Genomic DNA, 16,051 nt, shown 5'->3' on the forward strand with positions numbered 1-16,051 from the left:
AGTTAAGATCGCGGGCCGCCTCTTCAAGTGACATAATAGCAGCGCTCCTACCGCATGAATTCAAAACTATAGTTTCTGTGACGTTAAAGGCGATGGGGAAATGCACCGATGTGAATATCACCCGATCCCCGACACGCCATGACAACAAATTATGCCTCAAAACACTTGTGTTTGAGAGTACATTCACTTTATGTTCACTCCATCTTCAGAAGTTTACATTTATTTACGTGACGTGAACATTGTTTCTTCACATACAATGTTTTACAACATCTGCATCCCCTTAGGAGGCTCCCGCCTTGAGAATACACGGGTTAGCCATTGTGGAACCCAGAAATGAGTTTGACACTACTTCCACTAAGTGGTTTCAAACTCCTTCTGTTTCCTTTCCTCTCTGCCTCTCTTGGTCAATTCTTGTTTCTTCGGTCTCTACGGTATTACCTTTCGAGGCACGATGGAGTATTTCTTTTTCTGTTCTCAACTCACACACTAAAGACAGGGGAATAAAACGCTGAAGAAAGGATCGGTGCATCCTGCTGCCTTGCAGGACAACCAAAGGCTGGGCGATGCCACAACTCCAAAATAAAGACTTGACTCCTAAGAAGTGGTGAAAGCAGCCAGCCTAAGGAGAGGAAAATCTTGAAAACAAACCCACCGACACACTGTGAGGTATCAACCAAATATTTATAGCTAAGGTAAAAGTATATTTTATAGCATATTTAAACGTTTTTCTGAATGCTTACATATCGTCCACTTTTCCCTACCTAATGGGATATAAAGGCCAGCTTTCTGCCACCATTCCCAAATAGACTGATTATTTTTTTAAAAAATGGGTAACCTTATAGATTTTATTTCACCATTGACTATAATTAGCAGAACAATAACACAAAGGAGAAAGTAACCCTTTTGCAATGCATTGTTGGCAAAAAAAGGTCAACATTGGAGAAGTATTAATTATTCCTAACTAAGCTAATTGGGAAATCAACGACTAACTAACGTACGAAATTTGCACGTGAAGTTGTCACCGTCCTCATCGTATCCAGTGCACAGTTCATGAGCACGGCGTTATACAGCTCAGAGGTTTTATCAATACTTCATTTTCTGTACATCTATAAAAGGCTTCCTTGCAGTAAAAGCAGTCTGTGGTACTGTCCTCATCAGTGGAAATTCCTCCTCCCATTTATTCTTGAAGAAGTTTCGTTTTGGCAGAAGCTCTCTTAGCGTTTGGTCCCACTTTTCACTTCTTACCTTATTTTGTGTTGCTTTACACTATAGAATATTTTCTGTTTGTATTTCTTCCAACTTCCTTTTTTTCATTAAAAGCTCGTCTTCTTTCTTTCGGTTAGCTTCAGCCGACAGCTTTTTGCAAGGGTTTAAAGTGATTACGGCAGTCTCTTTTACTCCGAGTTTCTCTTCGATTCGCACGTTGTTCCTAGGCAAAGGTTTTGCATCTTATAGCCTTAAGTGGAACCTACCTGTTGGTTACTCAAATATACGATTAGTATGATTAATTCATCCAAACAGAATAAATCTTAATGATATCGGTAAAGAGATTTCGAATGTTAATGCTATTCTTCCGTGGTCGGGCGCTGAGGAGTGTCTTTTCTTCGAGAAGACTTATCACCAATCATATGAAGGCAGTCTGCACTTGAAAACAGCACCAGAGTTGGTTCTTAAAATGAACCATTAGGACTATTTGAGGAAAACACGGCAGCTTGGCGCCCAGAGGTACCAGCGCTTGCAGAAGACTAAGCAGTTCTGCAGTGAGAAGAAACAGTATTTGAGCAAGGGATATCAGTAACATCAGTTGTAGTGTAGTCTTCATCGGTAAACATGTTACGATGTAGAGGAAAAATTCCACATTTTCTGAAGCCATTGATTGCTGTCATTCGAACGAACGCGCGAAGAAACGCTTCACCCCAGAGCCCAATTATTTGACACTTTTAATAATTGTTCATGGACTATTACGAAGAATTCTTCCACAAGCTTGTGTGTAGAAGGTTTTAACAGGAGACATGAATGCCACATCCAAAGGTTGGAGTTTGTGACTACAGTGCAAGGACAAGAACGAAACAGCTGTATGATTTTCTTTGGCCTTATCAATGAAACCGACGTTCTTAGTATCGGTACAGTGACCATCTAAGATTAATAGGTAGAACTGGATCTTGAGCAGCTGTTTTTGCTTGTTTTAAAAGTTGTTTAAACAAATCCAAAAGGTTTCACTCTGTATCCACCAATTAGGGTGGCACGGAAATTCGGTTCCTGGCGGAGACCCACTTTTTAGGTCAGCCTTCAGTCTTCGCCTAGGGAAGATTACAAAAGGGGAAATGAAATTTCTTCCTGCAGATATGCACACTACAAAAGTCGACAGCAAACCTCTATCAGCTGAAATAACAAACACTTTTCTGTTATTGGGCTGAACTGTCAGAAGACCTGTTTCATTTATATTAGCCGCGAGGGGTGGCTATGCGGTCTAGGCGCCTTGTGAGTGTTCGCGCGGCTCTCCCCGTAGGAGGTTCGAGTCCTCCCTCGGGCACAGGTTGTTGTTGTGGTCTTCAGTCCTGAGACTGGTTTGATGCAGCTCTCCATGCTACTCTATTCTGTGCAAGCTCCTTCATCTCCCAGTACCTACTGCAGCCTACATCCTTCTGAATCTGTTTAGTGTATTCATCTCTTGATCTCCCTCTACGATTTTTGTCCTCCACACTGCCCTCCAATAATTAATTGATGATCCCTTAATGCCTCAGAACATGTCCTACCAACCGATCCCTTCTTCTGGTCAAGTTGTGACACAAACTTCTCTTCTCCCCAACCCTATTCAATACTTCCTCATTAGTTATGTGATCTACCCATCCAATCTTCAGCATTCTTCTGTAGCACCACATTTCTAAAGCTTCTATTCTCTTCTTGTCCAAACTAGTTATCGTCCATGTTTCACTTCCATACATGGCTACGCTCCGTACAAATTATTTCAGAAACGACTTCCTGACACCTAAATCAATACTCGATGTTAACAAATTTCTCTTCTTCAGAAACGCTTTCCTTGCCATTGCCAGTCTACATTTGATATCCTCTCTACTTCGACCACTATCAGTTATTTTGCTCCCCAAATAGCAAAACTCCTTTACTACTTTAAGTGTCTCATTTCCTAATCTAATTCCCTCAGCATCACCTGACTTAATTCGACTACATTCCATTATTCTCGTTTTGCTTTTGTTGAAGGTCATCTGATACCCTCCTTTCATGACACTGTCCATTCCGTTCAACTGCTTTTCCAAGTCCTTTGCTGTCTGTGACAGAATTACAATGTCATGGGCAAACCTTAAAGTTTGTATCTTTTCTCCATGGATTTTAATACCTACTCCGAATTTTTCTTTTGTTTCCTTCACTACTTGCTCAATATACAGATTGAATAACATCGGGGATAGACTACAACCCTGTCTGACTCCTTTCCCAACCACTGCCTCCCTTTCATTTCCATCGACTCTTATAACTGCCATCTGGTTTCTGTACAATTTGTAAATAGCCTTTCGCTCCCTGTATTTTACCCCTGCCACCTTCAGAATTTGAAAGACAGTATTCCAGTCAACATTATCAAAAGCATTCTCTAAGTCTACAAATGCTACAAACGTAGATTTGCCTTTCCTTAATCTAGCTTCTAAGATAAGTCGTAGGGTCGGTATTGCCTCACGTGTTCCAACATTTCTACGGAATACAAACTGATCTTCCCCGAGGTCGGCTTCGACCAGTTTTTCCATTCGTCTGTAAAGAATTCGTGTTAGTATTTTGTAGCTGTGACTTATTAAACTGATTGTTCGGTTATTTTCACATCTGTCAGCACCTGCTTTCTTTGGGATCGGAAATATTATATTATTCTTCAAGTCTGAGAGTATTTCGCCTGTCTCATACATCTTGCTCACCAGATGGTAGAATTTTGTCAGGACTGGCTCTCCCAATGCCGTCAGTAGTTCCAATGGAATGTTGTCTACTCCGGGGGCCTTGTTTCCACTCAGGTCTTTCAGTGCTCTGTCAAACTCTTCACGCAGTATCGTATCTCCCATTCCATCTTCATCTACACCCTCTTCCATTTCCATAATATTGTCCTCAAGTACATTGCTCTTGTATAGGATCTCTATATACTCCCTCCACCTTTCTGCTTTCCCTTCTTTGCTTAGAACTGGGTTTCCATCTGAGCTCTTAATATTCATACAAGTGGTTCTCTGTTCTCCAAAGGTCTCTTGAATTTTCCTGTAGGCAGTATCTATCTTACCCCTAGTGAGATAACCCTCTACATCCTTAGGTTAGATTAAGTAGTGTGTAAGCCTAGGGACCGATGAGCTCAGCAGTTTGGTTCCATAGTCCTTACCACAAATTTCCAATTTCATTTACATTATAAATACGATTACCTGCATGAAATAATTTATCCTGCAATGTTTTAAGGATATCATATATCTTGTCTATGTTCGCCTTGTCAAACGCTTGTGGTCTAGCCATGGGGGTGGATAATGGCTTCCTAAGACTAATATTAGGATGCTGTTCTCTAAAGCACGCCAGCCCATCTTTGCCTGCCATTTCTTTGGTGAAACAGTGTGTTATTTCGTTACCTGGATTGCTAATTGCAGCAGGTCATTCACTGAAATTCCATAACATCGCTTTTCCATAATTAAAGATTTTTTTCCTCTTGTTATTCACTGAACGTTGCCCTTAAGTTGCTCATAATCTTTTTACTACTAACTGCATCTCTATTTTTCTTCGTTTTATCGTATTAGGAGGAATATTGAATTGTTTAGCTGCTTCTGTAAAAAGAATGCTATGATTCTTTACTGCTGCTATTGTCTTTTGCATTGCAACAGGATCCCATTTTAGTTGCTTTTTTTCTGAGGGTGTTTTCTTGGTATCTTGAAGCACTTGCAGACCCTTACAGAAGAGCAGAATAACGGATATTAGTTTTAAGCATAAAACGATTTGTAATATCTCAGTTTCAATTGTTATACTAAGCATAAAATATGGAATTAGCTGTATCTCACTGGGATAACCAGGTTGAAAATGAACTGTCGGGAATAGTCGCCATCCGACTGCAAAACTGTCCACTTTGGCCATCTTGGTCACTTTTCCCGACGTGTTGCGTTACCAGTTTTCTCGATCGGACGGTATGTCTGTATCTGGTTCACACTTGAAACAATACAAGGAAAAGGCAGTGACTTATACGTGCAAGCCAAAAGGCATTGCTTGAATCATGATATCGCTGAAACCTATTGTTCCACATAAAAGTGAAGCTATTAAAGTATATGTGTGACTTAACATACATCAAACTGTTGAAAAACCTAAACGTTTTCACAGAATGATAACGGAGCAAGCTTCCTTTGTCAAAGTCATTGACAAGTCTGGTGGTGTCGATTGCACCTACTTTGGCCACTTGTTGGTAGCAAGCATTACTGTTGAAGACATCAGAGAAGCTGTGGCCACTTTCCCCAATGTAGGGCCAAGCATTGTAATTTTCTTTAAATGGGCTGTGTCACCCCTTAACGGTCGTATGGGCATGTATAGGAAATATGTGTCTCTTATTTTGCTCTACACAACAACATATTCAAAGCCTATCAGAATCGAAGTGTATCCCTTGGGTAGGTGGCCAAAGTCGTGGGATACGTCCTAATGTCATGTCGGATCTCCTTTTGTGCAGCATAATGCAGCAACTCGACGTAGCATAGACTCAACAAGTCGTCGAAAGTACCCTGCAGAAATTTTGAGGCACGCTGCTTATTTAGTTGCCGGTGCTGGATTTTGTGCACGAACTGACCTTTCGGTTATGCCCCATAAATGTTCGAACAGATTCATGTTGGTCAGTTTATGTGGCCCTTCATCCACTCAAATTGTCCAAAACGTTCCTCAAACAAATCGCGAAAAAATGTGGCCCGATGCGTTGTCATCCATAAAAATTCAATCGTTGTTTGCGACCATGAATGGCTGAAAATGGTCTCAGCTGTTTTAATTAGACCAGATCACGTAGTCAATTCCATCTAAACAGAGACCGCATCATTATGGAGCCACAACACGCTTGCACGATGCCTTGTAGACAATTTGGGTCCGTGACTTCGTGGTGCCTGCTCCACATTCAAACTCTATCATCTGCTCTTACCTATTGAAATCGGGACTCATGAGACCAGGTCACAGTTCTCACAACGTCTACGGTCCAACCAATATCGCACGAGCCCTGCAAAGGCGCTTCAGGCCATGTCGTACAGTTAGCAAAGGCTCTCGCGTCGGTCCTCTGCTGCCATAGCCCATTTGCGCCAAATTTCGCCGCACTGTAATAATGGATACGTCCAATATTGAGTCGGCGGTTATTTCGCACAGTGTTGCAAGTGTGTTAGTACTGGCAACTCAAACGCCGCTGCTCCTGGTCATTAAGAGAAAGCCGTCGACCACTGCATTTTCCGTGGTGCGAGGTAATTCATGAATTTTGGTATTCTCGGCACACTCTCCATGCTGTGCGTCTCGAAATATTGACTTCTCTAACAGTTTCCGAAATGGAATATCCCATGAGTCTAGCTACAAGTACCTTTCCACATTCAAAAATACTACCGTCACCTCTACACTTGCGTCGCTATCCGATGACATTTCTCACCTCATTGTATAGGTTGTGTACCACTTCATTCCGTGATGACGCCATCGCAATTGGTAGAACAAGAACGCTAAGATGAAACCATACCGTCTTCCCAGACGTTTGTGGCAATGATCGTTCAACAAAGTGCAGAACAGTCAATCTCTCCCCGGCGTATTAACTAAAATTCAGTACTGTGTGTCGGCCTCTGTAGAGAACCAGCCACAATGTATTGACAGCTATATAAAATTCACGGACATGTTTTATCTGAAAATTTAATCGACCGACATTTACAGGTATATCAAGACTGACCCACTACATACAGTAAAACAATCGAGATGTGAATGTGTGGACTGCGTGAGAGATGATCAACACAGCTCGCCGATTAAGAAACACAGATGTTTTTCTGTGACTATTATGAAGTCCAAAACACGCGACGGGATGCTCATGTGCAGCCACCTCGTCTTGCATTCGAACAGTTTGATTCATCCATAGAAAAGGAGTAAGCAAGTGTGCCAGGTTCCTCCTCCGAGGAAGGTAATATGCTTTGCACAAGACATAGGTATCCAGGATCCCAGTTTTCTGAAGCAGGTTAAAGGAACGCGATGTTGCAGGACTGCACTTTGTATCTTCCCCGTATCCGACTTCCAATTACGTGTAGTCATTTTAATTACAGGAGGATTAATTATAACTCCCAAACAAATATATCGATCCTCAACCGTTTTCCACGAAGTGATAGAATTTTCAAAACCCCATAGATTCGTCGATACATATGCCTTGGTTGATGTGGGCACCAGATACAAGTCAAAATCCATCCACAGGACCTTGCAGCAACGGAATTTCAGAAGGAGATCCGTGTAGCGCCATCACACGTTCGGTGTATGCGCGCACCGAGATCGTCTCACTCAAGATTTGTCATCATTGTAAACGAGCGGTGATCCTTATACGGCGGGCATCAAGTGATAGAACAAATAAAGACACTGAAAAGTAAACCCTTGGATATGTTAATCAGGGGTGTTAGTTTGCCACTGACAGCCGCCAAACGTAGAATACACGAAAAAATTCAAAGAAGGCCCTTCCGTGGGAAAAAAAAGCTTAAAGTACCTGCAACAAGAAGCAATGACTGTCACTGTCAAACGCCCTGACAAAATCCAAAAAAGCTGGAGCACAAAAAAATGCAAAACAGCGGTCGCTGATGCGGCAATACGACATGCAACTACCAGGATCAGAATAGTAGGACTACGAATACAACTTGATGGTCGCCAAAAACTTGCTACAGACAACACAGCACTCTCCACAGTCTCATAATTCGAATTTAATAAGGTAATAGGGAGAAATTTACGTTGCTTCCTGACCAGAAATTTCAGAACTCAACGCAATTTTGCCATTCTTAAAAGAATATGGCACCAACATCCCTTCGAACACTTCGTTCGTATATAACGTAAAAGTGGTGCCCAACAGAGGGAAAAAATAAACATCAAATTCTTCTGGCAGGCACTCCAGCCCCTGCGCTTTACGAGAAGGGGATGTGGCAATAAAATCATGAATATCGCCATATTGAAAATCATCTAAAAGTGCAATATTAGGTGCACGCATAAGTATACGTTCCAGGGTCGGAATAAGCGAATTGGCGGACATGTCAGCAGAAACTGGTACCTCTTATAGCCCGACGTATAATTGGTGGTAGTTGTGCCATATGTGCTGTGCCGTCACAACATTTCCGTCATCCGCCGTGAGAGACGTACTACACGCACGTCTACGGCGAGTCTGACGTCTAATCAGTTGATTTTTTTTTCATTAATTACGGCCTCATTGGACCACTTCAGTCAATCATTTCTGGTCCTCTTCTTTGGTATTTTCCCCTTCCGAGTGGCCCAGTATCTCTTCATTCGTTCCGATGCTTTTCGTCGTTCCTTATCTGTAAATACCCTTTTCATTGTATGTCGTTTGTCAATTTTTGGTTTAAATCTTATTTCTGTGTCCCTCAACTTCTTTAAATTTGGCGTTTTGTTCTGCAAATCATCCAGAGTTATTTCCAGTTCTTCCATATCCTCTCTTATTTCCTTAAGCCATCCTCCTTGTTGTTTCAAATTCCAGAGTTTCTCAATAATTTTCCTTGATAATCTGGTTTCTGGTGTCCTCAGAATGTGACCACAAAAAGAGATCCTTTTCTTTCGTATAGTATCAGTGATGGGCTCCAGTTCTCTGTATACCACTTCATTTGGAACTATCCGCCATTGCCCAGCTTTTTTATATTTCTTATTTATGCATGTTCTAGCAATTCTTCTCTCTACTTTTAAAATTTTGTCGATTCTGTTTTTCTGGGTGACTTTAAAAAGAGTTTCACTTCCGTATGTAACCTCTGGTTGAACCACCGTCTTGTAATGTTTTAATTTTGTTTTAATTGATAGACATTTTTTATTATACGTAGACCATGTTAGTTTTTGAGCTTTTATCATTTTATTAGTTCTTGCTCGCCATGCAGGTTTCTCGTAAAATTTATGTGTTATAATTTCACCCAGGTATTTAAATTGTTTCACTATTTTAATTTCCCTATTGTTCACTGTGATGTGATCTCTTACAAGTGGATCCGTTACCATTATTTCAGTCTTTTCAAATGATATCTGGAGTCCTAATTTTTGTGCTATATTTTGTAAGCTTGTTATTTGTTTCGTGGCTTCCTGAATATTATTAGCTAGTAAGGCTAGGTCATCAGCAGATCCCAAGCAATTTAGGTTTATTTTATCTTTCTTAGTTCCAATTTTAATATTCATAGGATTTTCCTTGTACCATTCTCTTATTACATATTCAAGAGCACAATTGAATAGCAATGGTGATAAACAATCTCCCTGTCTCAACCCTGTTTTAATCGTAAATGGTTGAGATATTTCTCTAAATTTTACTTTGGATTTGGTGTTTGTTAAGGTTAACTGTATCATTTTTATTAATTTAGGATGAAGTCCAAAATTCCTTAATATTTTCATCATTGAAGATCTATGGATGCAATCATACGCCTTTTTGAAATCTACAAAGGTTATGACTAGTTGTTTTTGCCTTCTTTTGTTGACATCCATAACTAACTTCAAGGTGATTATCTGTTCTGGGCAGCTTCTCCAGGATCTAAATCCTCCTTGATATTCTCCCAGTTCCAGTTCTAATTGATCTTTACAGCGGTTGTATAGTATTCTTGACATGATCTTATACGTGCAGTCCAAAAGGGAAATTCCTCTATAGTTGTCTGGATTTGATTTTTCTCCTTTCTTATGTAATGGATGTATTATAGCAGTAGTCCAGTTTTCTGGTAATTTCTCTTCATTCCAGATTTTTGCTATGCATTGGTGTAATGCTATCTTTACTGGTTCTGCTGCATATTTCCAAAGTTCAGCAAACGTTTGATCTTCTCCACTTGCTTTGCAGTTTTTGAGTTCTTTCAAAGCTCTGTAGACCTTATTAATTGTAGGTGGATTTATATTTTCTGCTGGTGTTTCAATTGGGGTTTCTGTGTTTATCTGAAGAAGTTCTGGGGGATCTTCACAATTTAGTAACTTGTTAAATGTTTCTGCTAGAATTTCTGTATTTTTACTATTGCTATGGGCTAGGTTATTATCTTTTATCTTCTAACATTAATGTAGGAGGATCATATCTTTGTAATTGTCTGCCAAATATTTTGTAATAGTCTCTTGAGTTTGTTTTTTCACTATTTGTTTCTATCATTAGAAGTATATCTTTTTGGTACTGACGTTTAACTCTCCTTATTATTTTTTGTGTTGTCTTCCTTTCTTTTGTGATTTTTCTGTTTTTTCATTTTGATGCCCTAACCAGGCTTGGTGTCGATCCAACACTGCTTTATCACATTCATCGTTCCACCACTGGTGTTTTTTCCAACCTAATCAGTTGATATAAAGAAATTATTTCATTTGCTTCGAAGGATCGTTAACCCGTCCATTGGATGCTGCTTCAGCTGTAACAGTTACATCTTTACATACCTGAATGAGAGCTGTCATGAAGGTCACGTATGTAGTAAGATTCCTGAGACCTCAGAAATTCCCGCTCTCTGTCAGCACAGAACAGTATCAACGATTGTCGGTGCCCGTCTTCGCCAGTTGAATCAACCATACGGAAATGGAAGCTTATCGCGCGGTTGTACGGAGCCTACAGTCCACACTTTCCGGGTCACCTTATCCAGTGAGGGGTTCTCCAAGTGTGCCACATTCAGCATCCAAGGCGATCGAAACAATTTAACCACTTGATTCAAGGTGACAGTCATCGCACGGTGGTCCGCGAAGGTGGTGGAAATGACATCAACAGCCAAAATCTTATCACGCATCCAGTCCAATAAATAAAATCGGCCAGTTCCACTCGACGAGGAATCGATACAGCACACGGTTCAACTGCGCAAGAGATAGCTGTCCCACTAAGTGTGCTCTGGTTATTGCTGAACGGTGTATCATTAAGAAGCATATTGGCATAATGCGTGTGCTAGTGCAAATATATCTGAAGAGTAACGAAGAGAGTGACATAAATGTCATCAGTGAGGACTTGTTACAGTAAGGCGATATCGAAGTGGTTACCGTATCAGCTAAGGAAAGAATCACGGTAATTTCAAGAATGATTGCCCATCGAAGTCGCGGGGTCCAAACGATACATATCGAACGTGCGATCGTAAATCGATCATGCGGCTCTGGTGGCGAGCATTATGATCAATTATTTGTGATCGTCATTGTTATCTATTTTCCGTCGTTCCTTTAGTTGCCGTACATCTCCGAGAATTACTTGTGAGTTCCTAGGGAAACCCAGACGATTTATGTCGGCAGTGAGTGGGATGCCTGGTTTTCTTGACGTATCTTTGGCGGATTCTCTTACATGGCAACATCTAATTCCATGCTTATGCAGCATAGAAAACTGTTCGACTTTTTGTCGCAAGTATGGGGTACTACCAGACGAGGGAAGGAGGGACTATGCAGACTGTGGTGGTACGAAGTGTGTAAAACTTCGTCAGAACAGTTTCGATGCTGAAATACTGTTACAGTTTCATTGCGGATAGTGTGGAAAACGAACGAGTATCAGGAATAATACATGGTTCGACTCTTCCAAATTATCCATCAAGATCAGCGTAATGGACTTTCACATGACGACAGCACCGACGACGAGTAAGGTGTCTCCTTTGTAATTACAAGTATTTTTGTAAAGCTCTTATTTTGTCGTCGCTGCAGTGACAACCGTAAACATAACTCACAACGCCCACCACCAGAGTCGCATGATCGATTTCCGATCGCGTGTCCGACATGTATCGTTTGGACCCCGCGAGTTCGATAGGCAACCATTCTTGGCAATTACCAGAATCATCAGACAGTTATGATACGATTAATACTCAAAGTTATTACGATGTAAGTTCGTTGAAGTGTCATATATCATACATTTGAGTGTGATAGACCACGACCGAGAAGCTACCTGATTTCTTTCCCTCCCTGTTTTCATCACGACCCTTGTTTGTCAGTGTGCTGTGACTGCAAGCTCTTCTGCCACTACAGTTGCTGAGCCAGGGAGCTAGGCTGCGTGTGCCTAGTTGTCGAGTGGGGCTGCTGTCGGCGAGTGCCTACAAAAGCGCTGGAGCAACTTCTCGCTATGCGGCCAACGCGTCCTGTTCTTTCGCAGTTTGCAGCTATGTTTTCAGGGGTTCTGCATCCTCCCGTATGCCGGCTGCATTCTTTAACTTTTCGCTTGTTTCACATTCGCCTCCATTTTCGAAATGACTGTGTTAGGCTAAGCAGTAGGTATCTCTTGCTTTCCACTGTTACATTTGTTTCTCTGTATGCGTGTTTTCTTCTTTTCTGACGGTATCTTGTGCAGCAGTACGTTTTCTGGCAGGGGTGGTGGAGCTAAAGTGACGTACATCTCTCCCGAAATCTCAATTAGACCAGGTTAAGAGGGGCTCTTTCTTCCTTGTTTCCTAAAGCTACGTGATCCGGTGGGGGGTGTTGAAGTTGAACAAACCTCCTTTTGCTCCTGAACTTCACTGACACTTGTATGCAAACGAGCAATTCCACATTGTAGACGTGATGCATCATCAGGGGTTGTGACACGTTTCCAGGCCCTATTTCGCTCAATAACCGTACAAAGTTCCCGCCGCTGGTTACAGAACTCTCGTGCGGAAGTTGCACTGGACGTTTACGCGTGTAGTGAATTTAAAAGTTTTCCCGGTGAACTGAATGTTCCAACATACACTATTGGCCATTAAAATTGCTACACCACGAAAATGACGTGCTCCAGACGCGAAATTTAACCGACAGGAAGAATATGCTGTGATATGCAAATGATTAGCTTTTCAGAGCATTCACACAAGGTTGGTGCCAGTGGCGACACCTACAGCGTGCTGACATCAGGAAAGTTTCCAACCGATTTCTCATTCACCAACTGCAGTTGACCAGCGTTGCCTGGTGAAACGTTGTTGTGACGCCTCGTGTAAGGAGGAGAAACGCGTACCATCACATTTCCGACGTTGATAAAGGTCGGATTGTACCCTATTCCGGTTTATCGTATCGCGACATTGCTGCTCGCGTTGGTCGAGATCCAATGACTGTTAGCAGAATATGGAATCGGTCAGTTCAGGAGGGTAATACGAAACGCCGTGCTGGATCGCAACAGGCTCGTATCACTAGCAGTCGAGATGACAGGCATCTTATCCGTATGACTGTAACGGATCGTGTAGCCCCGTCTCGATCCCTGAGTCAACAAACGAGGACGTTTGCAAGACAACAATCATCTAACAATCTGCACGAACAGTTCGACGACGTTTGCAGCAGCATGGACTATCAGCTCGGAGACCGTGGCTGCGGTTACCCTTGACACTACATCACAGACAGGAGCGCCTGCTATAGTGTACTCAACGACGAACCTGGGTGCACGAATGGCAAAACGTCATTTTTTCGTATGAATCCAGGTTCTGTTTACAGCATCATGATGGTCGCATCCGTGTTTGGCGTCATCACTGTGAACGCACATTAGAAGCGTGTATTCCTCATCGCCATACTGGCGTATCACCCGGCGTGATGGTATGGGGTGCAATTGGTTACACGTCACGGTCACCTCTTGTTCGCATTGACGGCACTTCGAACAGTGGACGTTACATTTCAGATGTGTTATGACCCTTGTCTCTACGCTTCATTCGATCCCTGCGAAACCCTACATTTCAGCAGGATAATGCACGATCGCATGTTGCAGGTCCTGTACGGGCCTTTCTGGATACAGAAAATGTTCGACTGCTGCCCTGGCCAGCACGTTTTCCAGATCTGTCACCAACTGAAAACGTCTGGTCAATGGTGACCGAGCAACCGGCTCGTCACAATACGCCAGTCAGTACTCTTGATGAACTGTGGTATCGTGTGGAAGCTGCATGGGCAGCTGTACCTGTACACGTTATCCAAGCTCTGTTTGACTCAATGCCCATGCGTATCAAGGGCGTTATTACGGCCAGAGGTGGTTGTTCTGGGTACTGATTTCTCAGGATCTATGCACCCAAAATGCGTGAAAATGACATGTCAATTCTAGTATAATACATTTGTCCAATGAATACCCGTTTATCATCTGCATTTCGTCTTGGTGTAGCAATTTTAATGGCCAGTAGTGTATTTTGATCTCGCAGCCGGTCGTCGTTTAATGCAACCCTCGGTATTTCAATTGGGCGCCTTTCAGTCATCTTCTGGTGAGCCATCGGAAACTGACAGGTGCCCACTTGAAATCTCTTGGGATGCCTTATACAAGGACAGGGTTCAATTCCAAAATTCGTTTGAAAGTTTACGGGTACAGGTTATCAGTAAATGTTCGGTGGAGTGTCAAATGGCAGATGTTTTTCGTAGTCCAATGTAAAAACCGTGAGCACGGCACCCGCCGTTGATAACTTCGGATGGAATATTTTTCTTTAAATCAGCGGCGGGCCGGAGTGGCCGAGCGGTTCTAGGTGCTACTGTCTGGAACCGCGCGACCGCTACGGTCGCAGGTTCGAATCCTGCCTCGGTCAAGAATGTGTGGGATGTCCATAGGTTGGTTAGTTTTAAGTAGTTCTAAGTTCTAGGGGACATAACTTCAGAAATTAAGTCCCATAGTGCTCAGAGCCATTTGAACCATTTACATTAATGTGAAAACTTCTCGTTGGTCACAGACAAAAGAACCCCCTCTATGTGGCAGGCTACCAGCAGTTAGGTCACTGGGGCATTCAGGTGGTACGTTAAACACCCTAACACTCCCAACACTGTACCATGAATGCACAATCTTAACGTGACTCATACTTCCATCACTGTGTTTAAACTTTCGCGGACTGCCATTTTCCTTCTCAACCATTTCACACAAGCCTCTGTTGGTGAGTTTCAAAAACAATGAATACTGAACAAGATCTAACTGAAAAGTGTCGGCAATCTCATCTAACAATTTTAACTCTTCACATATCCACTGAAGAATTACGAATGCCTTGGGGTGTAAAGAATTGCGGTCAAAAACACATCGATAGTGTTTGCGCGGTTAATTGCTGATTACAGCTCAGAACATAAATCTCGTCCACACATGCTGGTCGTCTCCGCAAGCACCGATCGTCGGCGTAAACACTGGCCATAGCACAGCAGAGCGCTGCCACCACACGCCAGTAACGTGCTCAGCATAGGCGGTATCGACAACTTTGGTTGTGCTACCACACCTCCAGGACCGATCCTAGCTTCCTTATGTAACGGAATTCACATCCCTTACGCTCCCATTACATGTCCACATTTACTTATGGAAGGCACAGACGTCGGGCGATGACGCGTGTTTGCAAGATTTCATCTACATCTACATCTACATGACTACTCTGCAATTCACATTTAAGTGCTTGGCAGAGGGTTCGTCGAACCACAATCATACTATCTCTCTACCATTCCACTCCCGAACAGCGCGCGGGAAAAACGAACACCGAAACCTTTCTGTTCGAGCTCTGATTTCTCTTATTTTATTATGATGATCATTCCTACCTATGTAGGTTGGGCTCAACAAAATATTTTCGCATTCGGAAGAGAAAGTTGGCGACTGAAATTTCGTAATTAGATCTCGCCACGACGAAAAAGTCTTTGCTTTAATGACTTCCATCCCAACTCGCGTATCATATCTGCCACACTCTCTCCCCTATTGCGTGATAATACAAAACGAGCTGCCCTTTTTTGCACCCTTTCCATGTCCTCCGTCAATGCCACCTGGTAAGGATCCCACACCGCGCAGCAATATTCTAACAGAGGACGAACGAGTGTAGTGTAAGCTGTCTCTTTAGTGGACTTGTTGCATCTTCTAAGTGTCCTCCCAATGAAACGCAACCTTTGGCTCGCCTTCCCCACAATATTATCTATGTGGTCTTTCCAACTGAAGTTGTTCGTAATTTTAATACCCAGGTACTTAGTTGAATTGACAGCCTTGAGAATTGTACTATTTATCGAG

This window comes from Schistocerca serialis, chromosome 9, assembly GCF_023864345.2.
Source record: "Schistocerca serialis cubense isolate TAMUIC-IGC-003099 chromosome 9, iqSchSeri2.2, whole genome shotgun sequence".
NCBI classification, from domain to species: domain Eukaryota; kingdom Metazoa; phylum Arthropoda; class Insecta; order Orthoptera; family Acrididae; genus Schistocerca; species Schistocerca serialis.